The sequence below is a fragment of the Leuresthes tenuis genome, unplaced genomic scaffold, assembly GCF_036924035.1.
Source record: "Leuresthes tenuis unplaced genomic scaffold, fLeuTen1.0.hap1 SCAF_21, whole genome shotgun sequence".
NCBI lineage: Eukaryota > Metazoa > Chordata > Actinopteri > Atheriniformes > Atherinopsidae > Leuresthes > Leuresthes tenuis.
This window is the reverse complement of record NW_027325375.1, coordinates 14,228,626-14,242,066: the sequence shown is the minus strand read 5'-3', so window position 1 is coordinate 14,242,066 and position 13,441 is coordinate 14,228,626. Positions and strand designations below refer to the sequence as shown.

At 42.7% G+C, this 13,441-nt stretch overlaps 5 non-coding genes across 5 annotated transcripts; all 5 read right to left on the bottom strand.

Moving 5' to 3' along the window:
• Window positions 1-4,402: 4,402 nt before the first annotated feature.
• LOC140280783 (U5 spliceosomal RNA) lies at window positions 4,403-4,513 on the bottom strand. Its single transcript, XR_011909708.1, has one exon. It is a non-coding gene; the product is annotated as a U5 spliceosomal RNA (small nuclear RNA).
• A 2,268-nt stretch (window positions 4,514-6,781) lies between these two features.
• On the bottom strand, window positions 6,782-6,965 carry LOC140280460 (U2 spliceosomal RNA). The gene has a single exon (XR_011909426.1). It is a non-coding gene; the product is annotated as a U2 spliceosomal RNA (small nuclear RNA).
• A 308-nt stretch (window positions 6,966-7,273) lies between these two features.
• LOC140280694 (U5 spliceosomal RNA) lies at window positions 7,274-7,387 on the bottom strand. The gene has a single exon (XR_011909627.1). It is a non-coding gene; the product is annotated as a U5 spliceosomal RNA (small nuclear RNA).
• Window positions 7,388-9,595: 2,208 nt separating this feature from the next.
• On the bottom strand, window positions 9,596-9,779 carry LOC140280459 (U2 spliceosomal RNA). The gene has a single exon (XR_011909425.1). It is a non-coding gene; the product is annotated as a U2 spliceosomal RNA (small nuclear RNA).
• Window positions 9,780-10,087: 308 nt separating this feature from the next.
• Window positions 10,088-10,201, bottom strand: LOC140280693 (U5 spliceosomal RNA). The gene has a single exon (XR_011909626.1). It is a non-coding gene; the product is annotated as a U5 spliceosomal RNA (small nuclear RNA).
• Window positions 10,202-13,441: the final 3,240 nt, after the last annotated feature.

Below are 13,441 nucleotides of genomic sequence, written 5' to 3'. Positions count from 1 at the left end.
AAAACCTCCGCTCTCTCTTTTGATCATACATTGTCGGAAATTCGCACCTTTTCTTACCCGCTTTTTACAAACCATGGTCGGACTTTCACACCTTCTTGTAGCCGAACACATCCGCTCCCGCTATTCATTGTGTACAGTCGGGTATTTTAACCTTTTCTTACCCGCTTTTTACCAACTATGGTCGGACATTCACACCTTCGTACAGCGGAACACCTCCGCTCCCTCTTTTGATGGTGTATGTTCGGGTATTCAAACCTTTTCTTACCCGCTTTTTCCAAACTATGGTCGGCTATTCACAGCTTCCTCTCCACCATACTTGTATGGTTGGATATTCACACCCACTTGCATCCGAAGACCTCTGCCCCAAATTTTTTTGATATTTAGTCGAACATTCGCACCTTACCCGCTTTTGGCAAACTATGGCCTTCTTGCAGCCAAACACCTCTGATCTCGCATTTGATGATGTAAGGTTTGGCATTCAGACCTTGCTTCACCTGCTTTTCACCAAATATAGTCGGACATTCACACCTTCTTGCAGCCGAACACTTCCGCTCCACCTTTTAGTGTTCTATCACACCTTTTTTTTCACCGCATTTTATACATTATGGTCGGAAATTTTCAACCACTCTCATCCGAAGACCTCTCCTCCCGCTTTCTTTAATATATTTGAACTTTAGTCGGACATTCAAACCTTCTTGCAGCTGAACCACCTCCGCTCCCTGTTTTGATCATATATGGTCTGGCAATACTACCTTTTCTTACCCGTTTGTAATTATGGCTGGACATTCACACCTACTTGCAGCCGAACACAACCTCTCTCGCTTTTGATGATGTATGGACCGGCATTTTTACCTTTTCTAACACATTTTTCAGCAATTATGGTCGGAGATTCACACCTACTCACAGCTGAACAACTCCGCTCCCGCATTTGATGATGTATAGTCGGGCATTCTCACCCTTTCTCATCAGCTTTTTGCAAATTATGATCTGACATTCACACCTACTTCCAGTCGAACAGCTCTAATCCCGCTTTTGATTATGTTTGGTTGGATATTCGAACCTTTTCTTAACTTCTTTTTACATATTTTTGTTGGACGTTCACACCTTCTTGTAGCCGAACACTTCCACTCCTGCTTTTGATGATGTATGGTTGGGCATTCACACCTTTTTTTTGCCCATTTTTCAGGAATTATGGGTGGACATTCACACCTTGCAGCTGAACACCTCCTATCCCACTTATGATCATATGCGGTTTGATTTTCGAAAATTTTCTTTCATGTTTTCTAGCAATTATTGATGGACATGTAGACCTTCTTGCAGCTGAACACCTCCGCTCCCGCTTTTGATCATACATTGTCAGGCATTCGCACCTTGTCTTACCCACTTTTTACAAACTTTAGTCGAACAGTCACACCTTTTTGCAGCCGAACACCACCTCTACCGCTTTTGATGATGTATGGTCCAGCATTCTTACCTTTTCTAACACATTCTTCAGCAATTATGGTCGGACATTCAGACATTCAAACCTTCTTGTAGCCGAACACATCCACTCCTGCTTTTGATGATGGGTATTCAAACCTACTTGTTGCCCACTTTTCATGAATTATGGATGGACATACACACCTTGTCGCAGCCAAACACCTCCGCTCCCTGTTTTGATCATGTATGATTGGACATTCGCACCTTTTCTCACCCGCTTTTTACTATGGTCGGCCATTCACAGCTTTCTCTCCACCATACTTGTATGGTGGGATATTCACACCCACTTGCATCCGAAGACCTCCGCCCCCACTTTTGTTGATATTTAGTCGGTCATTCGCAGCTTACCCGCTTTTGGCAAACTATGGCCTTCTTGCAGCCAAACACCTCTGATCTCGTTTTTGATGATGTAAGGTTGGGCATTCAGACCTTGCTTCACCTGCTTTTCACCAAATATAGTCGAACAGTCACACCTTCTTGCAGCCGAACACTTCTGCTCCACCTTTTAGTGTTCTATGGGGTATTCACACCTTTTTTTTCACCGCATTTTATTGATTATGGTTGGAAATTCTCACCCACTCTTATCCGAAGACCTCTCCTCCTTCTTTTGTTAATATATAGTCGGGCATTCAAACCTTTTCTTACCCGCTTTTTACAAACCAGGGTCGGACTTTCACACCTTTTAGTAGCCGAACAACTCCGCTCCCGCTATTGATTGTGTACAGTCGGGTATTTTCACCTTTTCTTACCCGCTTTTTACCAACTATGGTTGGACATTCACACCTTCTTACAGTGGAACACCTCCGCTCCCTCTTTTGATGGTGTATGTTCGGGCATTCGAACCTTTTCTTACCCGCTTTTTACAAACTATGGTCGGACATTAAAACCTTCTTGTAGCCGAACACATCCACTTCTGCTTTTGATGATGTATGGTTGGGCAATCGTACCTTTTCTTACCCATTTTGCAGTAATAATTGGTGGACATTCACACCTTTTTGCATTTTAACACCTCCTCTCCCGCTTATGATCATGTGCGGTTTGATATTCGAAAATTCTCTTCCATGTTTTCTAGCAATTATTGATGGACATTCAGACCTTGCAGCTGAACACCTCCGCTCCAGCTGTTGATGGTGTATAATCGGGCTTTCGAGCCTTTTCTTCCCCGATTTTTAGAAATTATGGATGGACATTCAGACCTTCTTTCAGCCGAAAACCTCCGCTCCCTCTTTTGATCATACATTGTTGGGCATTCGCACCTTTTCTTACCCGCTTTTTACAATTCATTATCGGACTTTCACACCTTTTAGTAGCGGAACAACTCTGCTCCCGCTATTGATTGTGTACAATAGGGTATTTTAACCTTTTCTTACCTGCTTTTTGCCAATTATGGTTGGACATTCACACCTTCTTACAGCGGAACACCTCCGCTCCCTCCTTTGATGGTGTATGTTCGGGCATTCGAACCTTTTCTTACCCGCTTTTTACAAACTATGGTCAGACATTCAAACCTTCTTGTAGCCGAACACATCCACTCCTGCTTCTGATGATGGGTATTCAAACCTACTTGTTGCCCGCTTTTCATTAATTATGGGTGGACATACACACCTTGTCGCAGCCAAACACCTCCGCTCCCTGTTAGGATCATGTATGGTTGGGCATTCGTACCTTTTCTTACCCATTTTGCAGTAATTATGGGTGGACATTCACACCTTCTTGCATTTGAACACCTCCTCTCCCGCTTATGATCATGTGCGGTTTGATATTCGAAAATTCTCTTCCATGTTTTCTAGCAATTATTGATGGACATTCAGACCTTCTTGCAGCTGAACACCTCCGCTCCAGCTGTTGATGGTGTATAGTCGGGCTTTCGAGCCTTTTCTTCCCAGATTTTTACAAAATATGGATGGACATTCAGACCTTGTTTCAGCCGAAAACCTCCGCTCCCTCTTTTGATCATACATTGTCGGGCATTCGCACCTTTTCTTACCCGCTTTTTACAAACCATGGTCGGACTTTCACACCTTTTAGTAGCGGAACAACTCTGCTCCCGCTATTGATTGTGTACAATCGGGTATTTTAACCTTTTCTTACCTGCTTTTTGCCAACTATGGTCGGACATTCACACCTTCTTACAGCGGAACACCTCCGCTCCCTCCTTTGATGGTGTATGTTCGGGCATTCGAACCTTTTCTTACCCGCTTTTTACAAACTATGGTCAGACATTCACACCTTCTTGCAGCCGAACACTTCCGCTCTACCTTTTAGTGTTCTATGGGGTATTCACACTTTTTTTTTCACCGCATTTTATAGATTATGGTTGTAAATTCTCACCCACTCTTATCCGAAGACCTCTCCTCCTGCTTTGGTTAATATATAGTCGGGCATTCGAACCTTTTCTTACCCGCTTTTTACAAATTATGGTCGAACATTCACACCTACTTGCAGCCGAACACTTCCGCTCTACCTTTTAGTGTTCTATGGGGTATTCACACTTTTTTTTTCACCGCATTTTATAGATTATGGTTGTAAATTCTCACCCACTCTTATCCGAAGACCTCTCCTCCTGCTTTGGTTAATATATAGTCGGGCATTCGAACCTTTTCTTACCCGCTTTTTACAAATTATGGTCGAACATTCACACCTACTTGCAGCCGAACACCTCCGCTCCCGCTTTTGATGGTGTATAGTCGGGCTTTCGAGCCTTTTCTTCCCCGGTTTTTACAAATTATGGTTGGACATTCAGACCTTGCAGCCGAAAACCTCCGCTCCCTCTTTTGATCATACATTGTCAGGCATTCGCACCTACTTGCAGCCGAATACTTCCGCTCCACCTTTTAGTGATGTATGGTTGGCATTTGCACCTTTTCTTACCCTTTCTTACCCTACTGATTATTTAAGATTAAGTTGTTTTTTCTCAAACTATAACATTTCCGATTTTAGTGTTCTATGAGGCATTCACATATTTTTTTTCACCGTAATGAAGTCTTTAGTAAAAGGCGAAAGACTTGTACGTTATGAAGAGAAACCAGAGTACGATTATCCGTCACTGCGGGAGCAGGGCATCAGGCTAGTTGGCATAGCCACCTTCCCCATGGTGAGCTTTGCTTGGTTGAGACGCTTGCCCCCCCCCTTGCTCCTCGGCTGACCAAGTAGGAACAATCGGGCCCTATTCGATGGCTGCCTTGTCTTTTACTCTGTGCAAAAGACAAGGCAGCAACAAAAACACCACGGGAAAACCGTATTGAGGCTTTGTTCTGACCGCTCATTCGGTGTCGCGTTTCTTTCAAGCAATTCTCCCGGTTAGCCCGCACTCGGCTCGCTCCCAGAGCCGTGTTAAAGTCTACTTCGCATTCACTCTCTTTTCTCAGCAGACTCTTGGGATTTTATCAATAAAATGAATTCCTTCACTCAAACTATGTTAAAACTGCTTTGTCCTTCATATTTACCATGTCTTGAAAGATTTAAACAAAAAAACCAACGTTGTACTTTGCAGTAAAAGAAATAGCAAATCTAAAGTTTCAGGAATCCGAGAATAAGCTTACTTTCATGAGTTCTTCACGATTTCGGATTTTGCTATAAAATGAATTCCTTCACTCAAACTAAATTAAAACTGCTAAACCGCTAATCTGTTACATGTAAGGCAGATGTCAAATTCACCGAATTAGGATTATTCGGTATTCGGCCAATCGAGCTGTAGCAGCTTCGGTAAAAGAGTATAAGTTGAAGAGTTTGTGAATAAAGGTGTGCGCACACATAGTGAGCTGTAGGAAAATAGGCAGGGAGCAATGCCGGCTGGGGTATATGTTCTTGTATGTTGTCTGACTGTTTGATTTGAATGTGTTGTGTAAGTGTCCTGTTGAATGTTACATGTTTGGGCTTTGACACGCTTCACTGTGGTTGTTAACTGTCTGGGGTGTCCTGAAATGTTATATGTTTGGGCTGTGTGACATGCTTAATGCTTGTCAGTAGCTACCCACTTATTCATATATAGCAACTGACAACGTAAGAAGTCCGGACATACTTTGATAGAGTAGTTGTAGAAGTATCCTTATTGATAATAGATAAACTAATTCATAGTGATAGAACAGTAGATGAACAGGTGCCTGCACATGTCTCACGAAAATAAAATGGATGTATGATTGCTGACGGCAGAGCAATACTGCCAAACTTATGAGTTCTTGTGGCAAACTTGATTCAGTGTCTTGACGTGTATACGCTGTTTCGCTGACTTGATTGTCACAAGAAACAAAGTGTGTTTGATAAGATCCGACCATTTTATTACGGGAGGATCAGTATGTATGGATTTTGATGTGACTGATAAACCCATTCGTATCTTAAGCACAATCTAATACGTGAGACAACGCCCTGGCACACGATAAAAAAAAAAAGAGAGAGCGGTTTTGTGTCCCCACAGTCCATAATGTAGAAAAGAGAGAAAAAAGCCTTTCTGATTTGGTGTGTGTGCTCATAGTGCAGAGTGTAGAGAAAAGAAAGCCGTTTTGGTGTCACGGGTGTTGTGACTTACACACACACATTTCTAAATTGAGAAAGGAAATTATTTTAGAGGAAGCACTAGAGTTTAGATCCCACATTTGTTGATAGGCATTCATTTATTTCTTCACTTCTGATAAAAATGATAAGACTGACCTAAAGAATTGGAGGCCCATCACACTTTTAAACTTTGACTGTAAACTTTTTAGCAAGGTTTTAACGACACGGATGTCCTCTGTTTTAGAGGAGGTAATTCACCCAGACCAGGCTTGTGCCATCTCAGAGAGACAACTCACCGACAGCCTCGTACTGATTCGAGACATCATTGATTACGCTAGAGACAGAAACACCCGGCTTGTCATCTTAAATTTAGACTTTGAAAAAGCTTTTGATCGGGTCTCGCATCAATATCTCTTTCAGGTGTTGCAGCCATCGAATAGGGCCCGATTGTTCCTACTTGGTGAGATTTGCTTGGTTGAGACGCTTGCTCCCCCCCCTTGCTCCTCGGCTGACCAAGTAGGAACAATCGGGCCCTATTCGATGGCTGCCTTGTCTTTTACTCTGTGCAAAAGACAAGGCAGCCACAAACACCACGGGAACACCGTATTGAGGCTTTGTTCTGACCACTCATTCGGTGTCGCGTTTCTTTCAAGCAATTCTCCCGGTTAGCCCACACTCGGCTCGCTCCCAGAGCTGTGTTAAAGTCTACTTCGCATTCACTCTCTTTTCTCAGCAGATTAAAAGAAAGTTTCATCTTGGGCTCCCTGAAACTTCCATCCTGCACCGCTGTTTGCTTTTTCACAAGAGCAGAGAAGAGCGCACCGTTCCCAGCGGCACTGCAGTACTGGGTCGATGCTTGGAGTGAACGGAGCAAGCTTCTTTTTCAACTCCTATTCTTAAAAATCCATTTAATATGTAGTCCTCGTATAGAGGACATATTAAACTGATAAGAACAGATACTACACTTGATCTTAGCCAAAAGGCCGAGAAGCGATAACTGTCCACTGTTTCAGGTCCGAGGGCCCTTGCTGGCACAATGCGCACTTGTAGCAGTGTTCTTTTTATGGCCATAGGTGGCCAGAGTGTCACGTTGCACCTCCGCCCACCCGCTGCACTGAGCACTCTTCAGCCCTTTTAAATGGTATAACTTTGCACTCCCGCGTGCTCCAGCAAGCACCATTCAAGCAACAACTTTGCACTCCAGCTTCGAATATCGGCACAATCGCAACAAGTAAGGCGACTCTACTCAGAGAAGTCACTCTGCACAGTAACAAGATTTCTTTTGCACAGACAGAAAGGGCTTCACCCGCAAAGGTAAAGCCTGCCAAAAATAGAAACAACTCATTAGTGCTGCTCTCCACGAAAGTCTTTAGTAAAAGGCGAAAGACTTGTATGTTATGAAGAGAAACCAGAGTACAATTATCCGTCACTGCGGGAGCAGGGCATCAGGCTAGTTGCCATAGCCACCTTCCCCATGGTGAGCGCTGTTTGGTTGAAACGCTTGCCCCTGTGCAATCGACAAGGCAGCAACAAAAACACCACGGGAAAACCGTATTGAGGCTTTGTTCTGACCGCTCATTCGGTGTCGCGTTTCTTTCAAGCAATTCTCCCGGTTAGCCCACACTCGGCTCGCTCCCAGAGCCGTGTTAAAGTCTACTTCGCATTCACTCTCTTTTCTCAGCAGACTCTTGGGATTTTATCTATAAAATGAATTCCTTTACTCAAACTATGTTAAAACTGCTTTGTCCTTCATATTTACCATGTCTAGAAAGATTTAAACAAAAAAACAACAACGTTGTACTTTGCAGTAAAAGAAAGAGCAAATCTAAAGTTTCAGGAATCCGAGAATAAGCTTACTTTCATGAGTTCTTCACGATTTCGGATTTTGCTATAAAATTAATTCCTTCACTCAAACTAAATTAAAACTGCTAAACCGCTAATCTGTTACATGTAAGGCAGATGTCAAATTCACCGAAATAGGATCTAAGGGTATTCGGCCAATCGAGCTGTAGCAGCTTTGGTAAAAGAGTATAAGTTGAAGAGTTTGTGAATAAAGGTGTGCGCACACATAGTGAGCTGTAGGAAAATAGGCAGGGAGCAATGCCGGCTGGGGTATATGTTCTTGTATGTTGTCTGACTGTTTGATTTGAATGTGTTGTGTAAGTGTCCTGTTGAATGTTACATGTTTGGGCTTTGACACTTCACTGTGGTTGTTAACTGTGTGGTGTGTCCTGAAATGTTATAGGTTTGGGCTGTGTGACATGCTTAATGCTTGTCAGTAGCTACCCACTTATTCATATATAGCAACTGACAACATAAGAAGTCTGGACATACTTTGATAGTAGTTGTAGAAGTATCCTTATTGATAATAGATAAACTAATTCATAGTGATAGAACAGTAGATGAACAGGTGCCTGCACATGTCTCACGAAAATAAAATGGGTGTATGATTGCTGACGGCAGAGCAATACTGCCAAACTTATGAGTTCTTGTGGCAAACTTGATTCAGTGTCTTGACGTGCTGTCAGCGCTGTTTCGCTGACTTGATTGTCACAAGAAACAAAGTGTGTTTGATAAGATCCGACCATTTTATTACGGGAGGATCAGTATGTATGGATTCTGATGTGACTGATAAACCCATTCGTATCGTAAGCATAATCTAATACGTGAGACAACGCCCTGGCACACAATCAAAAAAAAAAGAGAGAGCGGTTTTGTGTCCCCACAGTCCATAATGTAGAAAAGAGAGAAAAAAGCCTTTCTGATTTGGTGTGTGTGCTCACAGTGCAGAGTGTAGAGAAAAGAGAGAAAAGAAAGCCGTTTTGGTGTCACGGGTGTTGTGACTTACACACACACATTTCTAAATTGAGAAAGGAAATTATTTTAGAGGAAGCACTAGAGTTTAGATCCCACATTTGTTGATAGGCATTCATTTATTTCTTCACTTCTGATAAAAATGATAAGACTGACCTAAAGAATTGGAGGCCCATCACACTTTTAAACTTTGACTGTAAACTTTTTAGCAAGGTTTTAACGACACGGATGTCCTCTGTTTTAGAGGAGGTAATTCACCCAGACCAGGCTTGTGCCATCTCAGAGAGACAACTCACCGACAGCCTCGTACTGATTCGAGACATCATTGATTACGCTAGAGACAGAAACACCCGGCTTGTCATCTTAAATTTAGACTTTGAAAAAGCTTTTGATCGGGTCTCGCATCAATATCTCTTTCAGGTGTTGCAGCCATCGAATAGGGCCCGATTGTTCCTACTTGGTGAGATTTGCTTGGTTGAGACGCTTGCTCCCCCCCCTTGCTCCTCGGCTGACCAAGTAGGAACAATCGGGCCCTATTCGATGGCTGCCTTGTCTTTTACTCTGTGCAAAAGACAAGGCAGCCACAAACACCACGGGAACACCGTATTGAGGCTTTGTTCTGACCACTCATTCGGTGTCGCGTTTCTTTCAAGCAATTCTCCCGGTTAGCCCACACTCGGCTCGCTCCCAGAGCTGTGTTAAAGTCTACTTCGCATTCACTCTCTTTTCTCAGCAGATTAAAAGAAAGTTTCATCTTGGGCTCCCTGAAACTTCCATCCTGCACCGCTGTTTGCTTTTTCACAAGAGCAGAGAAGAGCGCACCGTTCCCAGCGGCACTGCAGTACTGGGTCGATGCTTGGAGTGAACGGAGCAAGCTTCTTTTTCAACTCCTATTCTTAAAAATCCATTTAATATGTAGTCCTCGTATAGAGGACATATTAAACTGATAAGAACAGATACTACACTTGATCTTAGCCAAAAGGCCGAGAAGCGATAACTGTCCACTGTTTCAGGTCCGAGGGCCCTTGCTGGCACAATGCGCACTTGTAGCAGTGTTCTTTTTATGGCCATAGGTGGCCAGAGTGTCACGTTGCACCTCCGCCCACCCGCTGCACTGAGCACTCTTCAGCCCTTTTAAATGGTATAACTTTGCACTCCCGCGTGCTCCAGCAAGCACCATTCAAGCAACAACTTTGCACTCCAGCTTCGAATATCGGCACAATCGCAACAAGTAAGGCGACTCTACTCAGAGAAGTCACTCTGCGCAGTAACAAGATTTCTTTTGCACAGACAGAAAGGGCTTCACCCGCAAAGGTAAAGCCTGCCAAAAATAGAAACAACTCATTAGTGCTGCTCTCCACGAAAGTCTTTAGTAAAAGGCGAAAGACTTGTATGTTATGAAGAGAAACCAGAGTACAATTATCCGTCACTGCGGGAGCAGGGCATCAGGCTAGTTGCCATAGCCACCTTCCCCATGGTGAGCGCTGTTTGGTTGAAACGCTTGCCCCTGTGCAATCGACAAGGCAGCAACAAAAACACCACGGGAAAACCGTATTGAGGCTTTGTTCTGACCGCTCATTCGGTGTCGCGTTTCTTTCAAGCAATTCTCCCGGTTAGCCCACACTCGGCTCGCTCCCAGAGCCGTGTTAAAGTCTACTTCGCATTCACTCTCTTTTCTCAGCAGACTCTTGGGATTTTATCTATAAAATGAATTCCTTTACTCAAACTATGTTAAAACTGCTTTGTCCTTCATATTTACCATGTCTAGAAAGATTTAAACAAAAAAACAACAACGTTGTACTTTGCAGTAAAAGAAAGAGCAAATCTAAAGTTTCAGGAATCCGAGAATAAGCTTACTTTCATGAGTTCTTCACGATTTCGGATTTTGCTATAAAATTAATTCCTTCACTCAAACTAAATTAAAACTGCTAAACCGCTAATCTGTTACATGTAAGGCAGATGTCAAATTCACCGAAATAGGATCTAAGGGTATTCGGCCAATCGAGCTGTAGCAGCTTTGGTAAAAGAGTATAAGTTGAAGAGTTTGTGAATAAAGGTGTGCGCACACATAGTGAGCTGTAGGAAAATAGGCAGGGAGCAATGCCGGCTGGGGTATATGTTCTTGTATGTTGTCTGACTGTTTGATTTGAATGTGTTGTGTAAGTGTCCTGTTGAATGTTACATGTTTGGGCTTTGACACTTCACTGTGGTTGTTAACTGTGTGGTGTGTCCTGAAATGTTATAGGTTTGGGCTGTGTGACATGCTTAATGCTTGTCAGTAGCTACCCACTTATTCATATATAGCAACTGACAACATAAGAAGTCTGGACATACTTTGATAGTAGTTGTAGAAGTATCCTTATTGATAATAGATAAACTAATTCATAGTGATAGAACAGTAGATGAACAGGTGCCTGCACATGTCTCACGAAAATAAAATGGGTGTATGATTGCTGACGGCAGAGCAATACTGCCAAACTTATGAGTTCTTGTGGCAAACTTGATTCAGTGTCTTGACGTGCTGTCAGCGCTGTTTCGCTGACTTGATTGTCACAAGAAACAAAGTGTGTTTGATAAGATCCGACCATTTTATTACGGGAGGATCAGTATGTATGGATTCTGATGTGACTGATAAACCCATTCGTATCGTAAGCATAATCTAATACGTGAGACAACGCCCTGGCACACAATCAAAAAAAAAAGAGAGAGCGGTTTTGTGTCCCCACAGTCCATAATGTAGAAAAGAGAGAAAAAAGCCTTTCTGATTTGGTGTGTGTGCTCACAGTGCAGAGTGTAGAGAAAAGAGAGAAAAGAAAGCCGTTTTGGTGTCACGGGTGTTGTGACTTACACACACACATTTCTGAATTGAGAAAGGAAATTATTTTAGAGGAAGCACTAGAGTTTAGATCCCACATTTGTTGATAGGCATTCATTTATTTCTTCACTTCTGATGAAGTTTCAACAATAAACAACAAACTTTGTATTATGAGAAAGAACCAGACTCATTCTTCAGGAATCCGAAAATAAGCTCTATTTTACGAGTTATGCACGAATTCGGATTCTCCTATAAAACGAATTCCTTAACTCTAACCAAGTTAAGACTGCTTTGTCCTTCATATTTATTCATGTCTAATCAAGTTTCAACGATAAACAACGTTGTACTTGTAGAATGAGAAAGAACTTCTTCAGCAATAAGCATCTCTCGACATATGACGAAATACAGATTTTGCTATAAAATTAATTCCTTCTATCAGCCTGAATTAAAACTGTTTGTCCTCCTTATTTATCCACTTCAAATCAAGTTTCAACAATTAAAAAAATGTTGTAGTTTGAGAAAAAACAACTTAATCTTAAGCAATCAGTAGGGTAAGAAAGGGTAAGAAAAGGTGCAAATGCCAACCATACATCACTAAAAGGTGGAGCGGAAGTATTCGGCTGCAAGTAGGTGCGAATGCCTGACAATGTATGATCAAAAGAGGGAGCGGAGGTTTTCGGCTGCAAGGTCTGAATGTCCAACCATAATTTGTAAAAACCGGGGAAGAAAAGGCTCGAAAGCCCGACTATACACCATCAAAAGCGGGAGCGGAGGTGTTCGGCTGCAAGTAGGTGTGAATCTTCGACCATAATTTGTAAAAAGCGGGTAAGAAAAGGTTCGAATGCCCGACTATATATTAACCAAAGTAGGAGGAGAGGTCTTCGGATAAGAGTGGGTGAGAATTTACAACCATAATCTATAAAATGCGGTGAAAAAAAAGGTGTGAATACCCCATAGAACACTAAAAGGTAGAGCGGAAGTGTTCGGCTGCAAGAAGGTGTGAATGTCTGACCATAGTTTGTAAAAAGCGGGTAAGAAAAGGTTCGAATGCCCGAACATACACCATCAAAGGAGGGAGCGGAGGTGTTCCGCTGTAAGAAGGTGTGAATGTCCAACCATAATTGGCAAAAAGCAGGTAAGAAAAGGTTAAAATACCCGATTGTACACAATCAATAGCGGGAGCAGAGTTGTTCCGCTACTAAAAGGTGTGAAAGTCCGACCATGAATTGTAAAAAGCGGGTAAGAAAAGGTGCGAATGCCCGACAATGTATGATCAAAAGAGGGAGCGGAGGTTTTCGGCTGCAAGAAGGTCTGAATGTCCAACAATAATTTTGTAAAACCGGGGAAGAAAAGGCTCGAAAGCCCGACTATACATCATCAAAAGCGGGAGCGGAGGTGTTCAGCTGCAAGAAGGTCTGAATGTCCATCAATAATTGCTAGAAAACATGAAAGAAAATTTTCGAATATCAAACCACACATCATCATAAGCGGGAGAGGAGGTGTTCAGCTGCAAGAAGGTGTGAATGTCCGACCATAGTTTGTAAAAAATGGGTAAGAAAAGGTGCGAATGCTCAACCATACATCATCAAAAGCAGGAGTGGATGTGTTCGGCTAAAAGAAGGTTTGAATGTCTGACCATAGTTCGTAAAATGCGGGTAAGAAAAGGTTCGAGTGCCCGAACATACACCATCAAAAGAGGGAGCGGAGGTGTTCCGCTGTAAGACGGTGTGAATGTCAAACAATAGTTGGTAAAAAGCGGGTAAGAAAAGGTTAAAATACCCGACTGTACACCATCAATAGCGGGAGCGGAGTTGTTCGGCTACAAGAAGGTGTGAAAGTCCG